Raw genomic sequence first — 8710 nt, 5'->3', positions numbered from 1 at the left:
GGATGGATGCTCTGGGGGAGGGAGGCTGTTGCAGGTGTTTGAAGGGGCAGGTGGGGCTGAGGGAAGAGTCAGACACGACTGGGTGACTGAGCATGCTCACAACATAGGCAATAATCTCCGTTGAGGATGACTAGGACCTTAGGCGATTTCTGAAGACATTTTTGACCTTCACAAGTAGGAGTGCGGGCTTTTATTGTATCTTGTGGATAGAGACCAGGGCTGCTACACTACCCAGCACAGCCCCGACCACAGAGAACCTGCAGACAGGTACGGGCGCCCCTCTCACTTGGCCTAAAATTTCTTTCTTTTTTTTTTGTTGTTGCATCATGCCACTTATGGAATCTTAGTTCCCTGACCAGGGATTGAACCCACACCCTCAGCAGTGGAAGTGCAGAGTCCTCACCACTGGACCATCAGGGAAGTCCCTTGCTCAGCCTGAAATTCATCACTGACTCTCCCTGGAGACCCAGGTGAGGCAGGAAGGCTCTGAGAGAAGCACCCCTTGCTCCTCCTCTGCATCCCCAGGAAGTCTTGTGCAGATGGGATAAGGCAGTAGGTGATGGAGGATTGTCCAGAGAGGAGGCTGGGCAGATGAGGGGTTCACACCTGGGAGCCAGGTGCGTGTTCCTGGATGGAAGGAGGAACGTGAGGGGCAGGTGAGTAGGACCCAAGGGAAATGAAGTGAAGACCCCACAGGGCCTTCCTCTTCTCTGTCACCACCACCTCTGTCACCTTCTCAAACCTGGGTCAGAACCCTTCCCAACCCCCGCCCCGCTCCTGCCCCCATCCATCCCATCCCAGCCAGTAGGACTCTTGTTCAGAATCTTATCCCTAAATTGTTCCTTGCTGTTCAGTTGCTAAGTTGTGTCCGACTCTGTGACCCCATGGACTGCAGCATGCCAGGCTTCCCTGTCCTTTACTATCTCCTGGAGTTTGCTCAAACTCACTGAGTCAGTGATGTTTAACCATCTCATCCTCTGCTGTCCCCTTCTCTCCTGCACTCACTCTTTCTCAGCATCAGGGTCTTTTCCAATGAGTTGGCTCTTCCCATCAGGTGGCCAAAGTATTGGAGCTTCAGCTTTAGCATCAGTCCTTACAATGAGTATTCAAGGTTGATTTCCTTTAGGATGGACTGGTTGGATCGCCTTGCTGTCCAAGGGATTCTCAAGAGTCTTCTCCAGCACCACATTTTGAAGGCATCTGTTCTTTGGCGCTCAGGCTTCTTTATGGTCCGCTCTCACATCCATCCTGACGCATGCCACGAATTAGTGAGCTGTGGCCGCCAGCACTCACTGGCCACCTCTGTTCTTCTCCATCTGACCTGACCCTCCCCACTCCTTCCCCAGGGTTACTGTGGGGCCCTCTGATCTCCAGGAATGCCAGGAAGGTAACACGTCTTGACATTTTTATGGTCTTCTAGTCATTTTTGGAGAAGGCAATGGCACCCCACTCCAGTACTCTTGCCTGGAAACTCCCATGGACGGAGGAGCCTGGTGGGCTGCCATCTGTGGGGTCGCACAGAGTCGGACACGACTGAAGCGACTTAGCAGCAGCAGCAGTCATTTTTAATTGGAAAAACCCAGCTAAATAACAATAACAAAGCAACAAAAATTAGATAATATGTAATTCTTGATTTAAAACATTTTAAATTCATACACAGCAATTAGGAGGGTGGAGGGAGAAAAGTAACAAAATTTGGAAAATAATAGGAAATAGCATGAGTTATACTTTTAACCTTATTTTTACACATAGATGGACTTCTTCCTTATGGAATGTGTTATGTGCTTCTTGATTGGCAAATAAAATTGTGCTTGGGAAACCAAAGGTGTAAATATCTTATCAAGAAGAGCAAAGAACACTTAGCAGGGGAAAAAAGCTATTTCCCTGTGTTTTCCAAATTTTTGAAAAACTTTGAAAATTTTCAGAAACTTCCCAAAACATGTTTGATAACTTTCATCCAAATTTCCTCCTATACTTCACATTGTTATTTACCTTTTTGGCTCAGTACTTTTTCTTTTTCAAGCTTTATTGTGATATAATTGACATATAACATTATGTAAGTTCAAGGTGTATGATATAATGATTTTATATATACTGTGCTTCGTCACTCAGTCGTGTCCGACTCTTTACAACTCCATGGACTATAGCCCGCCAGGCTCCTCGGTCCATGGGGATTCTCCAGGCAAGAATACTGGCATAGGCTCCTACTCCAGTAGGCCATGCCCTCCTCCAGGGGATCTTCCCGACCCAGGAATCGAACCAGGGTCTCCTGCATTGCAGGCAAATTCTTTACCAGCTGAGCTACCAAGGAAGCTACATATATACATATATGTATATATATGCAAACTTATTACCAAAATAAGGTCAGATAATACAGCAATAACCTCACATAGGTACAATTATGTGGTGAAGACTTTAAAAAAATATACTTGCTCAGACAAGTTTCAAATATACAGTACAGTACTGTGAGCACTTTTCATTTCCTTTATACGTTTGTTCCTCTGGGCCCTGCAGGGTCTCCGGGATGAAGTCAGGGCGATCCATCGTCAGACCCTTTGGTACTGCCCCCTTGTGGCCACTTCCTTCATCACGGTGGTTGAGATCCACTGGATGTCGATAGGAGTGGCGACTTGGATGCTAATTTTATGAATAGACTGCAGTCCTTGCCTAGAAAGAGCTCACGGCCCTGAGTGGAGGAGCCACCTGCCCAACTGACGCTGCTTCAATCAGAATGCGTCCAAGGGTGCCCAGGAAAAGGTGACTCAGCAGAGGGGTGGAAAGCCTCGTGGAGGCTGGAGTAGGAGCCTATGCCAATATTCTTGCCTGGAGAATCCCTATGGACCAAGGATTATAGACTGGCAGGCTACAGTCCATGGGGTTGCAAAGAGTCGGACACAACTGAGCGACTAAGCACAGAGTGGGTGGGGCTGAGACTCCAAGAGTGAAAGACACGTGGAGAGGAGGAAGGACTCTTCTAGGCTCAGAGACGAGCCTGATCACAGGCCAAGCTCAGGATGTAAAAACACAGGGTAGGTTCTGCTTAGTGGGGGTTAGAAACGAAGACTCGGGTGGCAGACAGGTACGGGGCGGGGGGGTAGTCAGGGCTTGGATGTGGCATTCGGGAGCTGCTCCATCACGTTTTTGTTGTCCAGTTGCTCAGTTGTGTCTGACTCTCTGCAACCCCAGGGACTGCAGCACACCAGGCTTCCCTGTCCTTCACCATCTCCCAGAGTTTGCTCAAAACGCATGTCCATTTAGTCAGTGATGCCATCCAGCCATCTCATCCTTTGCCGCCCCCTTCTCCTTTTGCTGCTCCATCTTAGGTGGATTATTTAAACCTCGGTTTCTTCTTCCATAAAAGCAGGAATCATGGGGATAAAGCTAGTGCCTATCCACAGAGCCCTTGCAAAGGATGAATGGAATAATATATACAAAATACTGTGCACAGGACTCAGAGAAAGTACAATGACAGCAGCCAAAGCAAGCAGTTCAGGGTGTCCTGGAGCAGTGGGTGGCATGGATGGGTGTGGAGGCTAGTGTAAACTGGAGCCACATCTTGAACACCAAGCTCAGGACTCCCAAATTATCCATAGACAAAGGGGCCCCACTGTAGGGCTGGCAAGGGAAGCATTCTGATGAAATCTTAAGAGAAATCTGTGATGAGAATAAAATAGGGAAAGCAAAGGAAGCCCCCTCAGAGCTTCCCAGGTGGCTCAGAGGTAAACAATCTGCCTGCCAGTGCAGGAGATACAGATTCCATCTCTGGATCGGGAAGTTCCGTGAGAGGAGGAAACGGCAACCCACTCCAGTATTCTTGCCTGGGAAGTCCCATGGACAGAGGAGCCTGGCGGGCTGCAGTCCATGGGGTCGCAAAGAGTTGGTCGCGACTGAGCAACCAACAACAAACGACAAGGAAGCTACTCGTTCACGTATCAGCCAAATGTGTACAACCCGCCGGCTTTGGGGACTTCCCCGGTGGTCCAGTGGCCAAGGCTGGGCACTCCCATTGCAGGAGGCTGGAGTTCAAGCCCTGGTCAGGGAATTAGATCCCACATGCAGCAACCAAGTCTTTCCATGCTGAAACTAAGACCCTGTGCAGCCAAGTAAACAAATACCCCACTCGTGCTGGTGAAGCTCAGTGAATTGGAAGCAAGAGCAGGCTCCTGCCGCTGGAAGCCTTTGTCCTGGTGGAGACTGGATGGCCACGAGGTCCCCAGACAATATACCCTTATCACACAACAAGGGGAGGGTGGCAGGGCACACCCGTGGAGCCAGAATGGAGAATACCGGGGAAATGGGTCACTTCAGCTCCTGTGCCTACGGGCCAGAATCGGTGTCCAGATGCAAAAGATGTGATGTGTTAGGAGCTTGGGATTAACAGATACAAACTACCATGTAGAAAATAGATAGTGGAGACATGTGAAGCATCTCATGTTTTCATTATATTAAAAGGTACCATTGTTGTGTTCTAAGGAAAAATCCTCCCCAAACTTCACTGGCTATTTCTTCAACTTTTTTAATTTGGTGGAAATAACCTGGTATTTTTCAAAAATGACATAAATGATAAGGGCCTACTGTATAGCCCAGGAAACCATACTCATTATCCTGTAATAAACCATCATGGAAAAGAATATGAAAAAGAACATACATAATACGTATGTATAACTGAGGGCTTCCCAGGTGGCCCTAGTGGTAGAGAACCTGCCAGCGCTGGAGATGTAAGAGGCATAGGTTCGATCGCTGGGTCAGGAAGATCCCCGGAGGAGGGCATGGCAACCCACTCCAGCATTTTCACCTGGAGAATGTCATGGACAGAGGAGCCGGGTGGGCTACAGTCTACAGAGTTGCAAAGAGTTGGACACAACTGAAGCGACTGAGCCCTCAGGGACGCATGTACAACTGAATCACTTTGCTGTACGTCTGAAACTAACACCACATTGTAAATCAACTGTTCTTCAATATAAAAAAAATTTAAAAACCCACAAAGTGATGACGTGCAGGGCTGGGAAACGAGGATTCTGGGAGCAGTGAGAACAGTATGCTCGCTCTTCTTTTCTGGCTATTCCTGGGCTCTTGCAGAAGCTCTGAGGCCTTTGCCCCCAGTCTCCTTGCAGTTGACTCCTCTGATCCTTCCTTTTCCCTTCCTGCAGCCAGAGAGACTCCTCCAGCTTTCAAATGCCATGTAAGTGAACCTCCTGTTGACTCTCAGCCTGGAATCCAGGTCTGTTTCAGAAGGACGAGGGAACACAATCTCTGTGTCATTTGGGAATGAGAGAGAGAGAGGGAGGGAGATACAGAGGGAAGAAGACATAACTGATCATCTCAATGAATTATCCTGGCACATGTTCTGCTGTCCTGGATGGAGTGAGAGGATCGTAGGCAGGAGGTGGCATTATGTTCTATTCTGTCTGGGTCCCCGTGCCTCTGAGCCTCTGAGCTCATTTCCGTGCCCCGTTTCTCCTCATACAACCATTCCCGCTTTTGTAGCTGGGGGTGATCTTAAAACACAGGAGATCACCATTTTGGAGAACCATCTCCTGTCCATGTCCACCTTCACTAATGCCGTCTGCGTGAAAGCCTCCTTTTCCTGAGCTGGGTTCCTGCCATCCTATGCACACACGTCTCACACTCCAGTATCGTTCCCATGTCCCTACCAGCATGCCACTTGCTGGTTGCTCCCTGAGGGCAGAGATGGAGGCCCTTGGCATCCCAAACCCACCTGCTGGCACAGGGTAGGTGTTCGCTGCACTGTTTGTTCTGGAAGAATAAAGAAATCGATGACTATCCTCGGAGCGTGTGGACGGGCTGGAGAAAAAGTCAGGAACGAGTGCTGCGGGTGAGGACATCCAGTGAGCCCTGTGTTCTTTGCTGAGAGAATGAAAGAGTCAAGGAGTGGAGTGAGTGAAGCATGGGACACTACGCAAGCTCCGAACCCTGGACCACGGCTAAATGGGCGGCTGGGCTCCCTGTCCAGCAAGCAGGCAAGCAGGTCAGCAGCTCTAGAACCCCCCTGGCCTGTTGCCAGGGAGACACTCCTTTCCCTGTGCCCTCATTTCCTTCTCTCCCCGCTCACTGGTAGTGAGTAACTGGGAAGGAAGCTGACGGGGAAAGCCCTGCTCCGCGGCTGAGAGCCTGCTGATTGGCTGCCAGGCGCTGGCTGGCCCACAAGATAAACATCAGGCCAAACGCACGGTTCCTGTCACCTTGCATCCCACGCTGTGGTTTATCGTAAGCTTTTCTCTTTCGGCCAACAGTTCTAGGAATCAGAGGAACAGAGAATCCTTGGGCTGGGAGACTCGATGGGGCCAGCAAGCCTCCGTCTCCCCTTGACTGAGCGTGCCCAAAGCTCTGGCTCGGTTCTGAGCTGTCGGCAGGATGTGAGCTGCAGCTGCCTGGGATGCCTGTTGAGAAGAAGGAATCTTCTCAAGCAAGGGAGTTTACCCACAACCGGCATCCCTTCCATTCAGTCGTTGTCTGACTCTGCTCTTCTGATCAGCTCTGGCGTCAAGGGAGGATGCTAAGAACATAATGCCCATCCCAACCCAAGGAGGGGCAGGAGGTGCTGGGGCCAAGGGCAGAGCCTCCGGGGACAGACCAGCCAGGACCAAACTCTGGCTACACCATGTCCCACCTCCCTGGTCTCATATAACTGCCCTCAGACTCAGTCTTCCTACCTGTAAAACGAACATGATCCTTGGCCTCACACCAGCCCCTCCTCAGAGGGCTGGTCTATGAATTAAACTAGCTGTTGTTGCTATTTAGTCGCTAAGTGTCCAACTTAGCGTGTGTCTCTTTTGCAACCCCATGGATTGTAGCCCACCAGGCTCCTCTGTCCATGGGATTCCAGCAAGAATACTGGAGTGGGTTGCCATCTCCTTCTCCAGGGGGTCTTCCTGACGCAGGGATCGAACCCGGGTCTCTTTCATTGGCAGGTAGGTTCTTTACCACTGAGCCCCAAGGGACACCTGAATTAAACTAGTAAATACACCTGAAGAGCTCAGCACACCTGGCACACGAAGAAGAGTCAGCACATGTCAGCTAACACTCTCGGGGCTCAGACACACACAGGCAAATGAGGACTCACATGAGCAGCTTAGTGATGTCTTCTCATATATACATAAGGTAGACCTTATAGCATGCTTTTATACTTATCTTATTTGATGAAAGAATGAGAGGTAATGAAGACAATTCGTTGCTGCTGGAATTACATGCATGGTGCTGAGAGTAACCTCAAAATCAATATAATAGCAAGCCATCATCATGCAGAGAAGAAAAATGAAATTTAAGTAATCTTACCCACACCATGCATCTCAATAACAGTGAAAGTTGGGAAGATAACCTTGGTCTTCTAACTTCCCCACAGGATGTCCGTTCCCTACATCATTAGCACACACAACCAGGGTCAAAAAGATGAAGAAATCCCACTGGGAGCATCTGCCTTCTTGTCTTTTCCTTGGTGAGATAGGAACATGGAAGGAGGGGCTCCCTGGGATCCAGGGCCGAGGAGACAAGAGAAGTCACACCTAATTCACTAAGTGGGGACAGAACTGCTTCTCAGACCTCGGAAGAACTGCCTCGGGTCCCCATGTGTGAGCCTCTGAGGCCAAGTTGGTGCTGCCTGCCCACACCCCTGTATTCCCTATAATTATATCGTCATGAGCTCAGACTTCCTCTCTGAACCCAAAGGAGTGCTGGCCCTCTTCTTCCCTTTTAGTCTTCCCCTCCATGGCCTCAAGGTAAATGTTAGCCCTAATTTCCTCATGCCCTCTGCAAGTGGAGGGGAGGAAAGAATGAGCACTCTTAGTAATTTCATAAATACAAGTGAACTGCAAGAGATCAACACTTCCCAGCTTGCTTGATCCAACAGACTCCATCCCAAGCACCAAGGTTTGTGGCCAAGCATGGTCTCCACTAAGTTAGTTCAGCTTTTGAGATGTCCTCAAGAGTCAGTGCAGATGGTTTGATGTCTTTTATGCTTGACTCGCCAGTGTAGGAGACCTGGGTTCAATCCCTGGGTCTCCAAGATCTCCTAGAGAAAGAAATGGCAACCACTCCAGTATTCTTGTCTGGAAAATTCCATGGACAGACGTGCCTGGTGGGCTACAGTCCATGGGGTCGCAAAGAGTCAGACACGACTGAGCATCTGAGCAGGAACGCATGCATGCACTCCTCTTAAGAGAATCAGCATGACCAAATCTCTCAGGAAAAAAATGGTCAAATTTATGACTTATGCACAGAAGAAAATTTATAGAACAATCATAACTAAATCTACCAGCCCCTGCTAATCAAACATAACAAATGACCCTCTTGCTTACTCACATCTTCCTAAAGTGAATAAGCTAATTGTCTTTGATGGCTGCAGGTTCCATTGTATTTATTTCTATTGAGAACTTCTTCACAACAGCAGACGTGTGCTCCAGAGTATCTGGAGGTTTTGTTCCCATGGTTTCTGAAGTTCCGACTTTTCCATATGGCTCACATCTGCCTCTTGACATTAACAAAGGAGTGGAGAATGTATAACTAGCCAAACTCTATCCGTGATGCTTTCAAATTGTGGTGCTGGAGAAGACTCTTGAGAGTACTTTGAGCTGCAAGGAGATCAAACCAGTCCATCCTAAAGGAAATCAACCCTGAATATTCATTGGAAGGACTGATGCCAAAGCTGAAGCTCCAGTACTTTGGCCACCTGATGTGAAGAGCCAACTAACTC

At 49.0% G+C, this 8710-nt stretch overlaps 1 non-coding gene across 1 annotated transcript; it reads right to left on the bottom strand.

Moving 5' to 3' along the window:
* Window positions 1-347: 347 nt before the first annotated feature.
* Window positions 348-420, bottom strand: TRNAG-UCC (transfer RNA glycine (anticodon UCC)). Its single transcript has one exon. It is a non-coding gene; the product is annotated as a tRNA-Gly (tRNA).
* Window positions 421-8710: the final 8290 nt, after the last annotated feature.

Source organism: Bubalus kerabau, chromosome 1, assembly GCF_029407905.1.
Source record: "Bubalus kerabau isolate K-KA32 ecotype Philippines breed swamp buffalo chromosome 1, PCC_UOA_SB_1v2, whole genome shotgun sequence".
NCBI classification, from domain to species: domain Eukaryota; kingdom Metazoa; phylum Chordata; class Mammalia; order Artiodactyla; family Bovidae; genus Bubalus; species Bubalus kerabau.
This window is presented reverse-complemented; position numbering and strand designations above follow the sequence as displayed.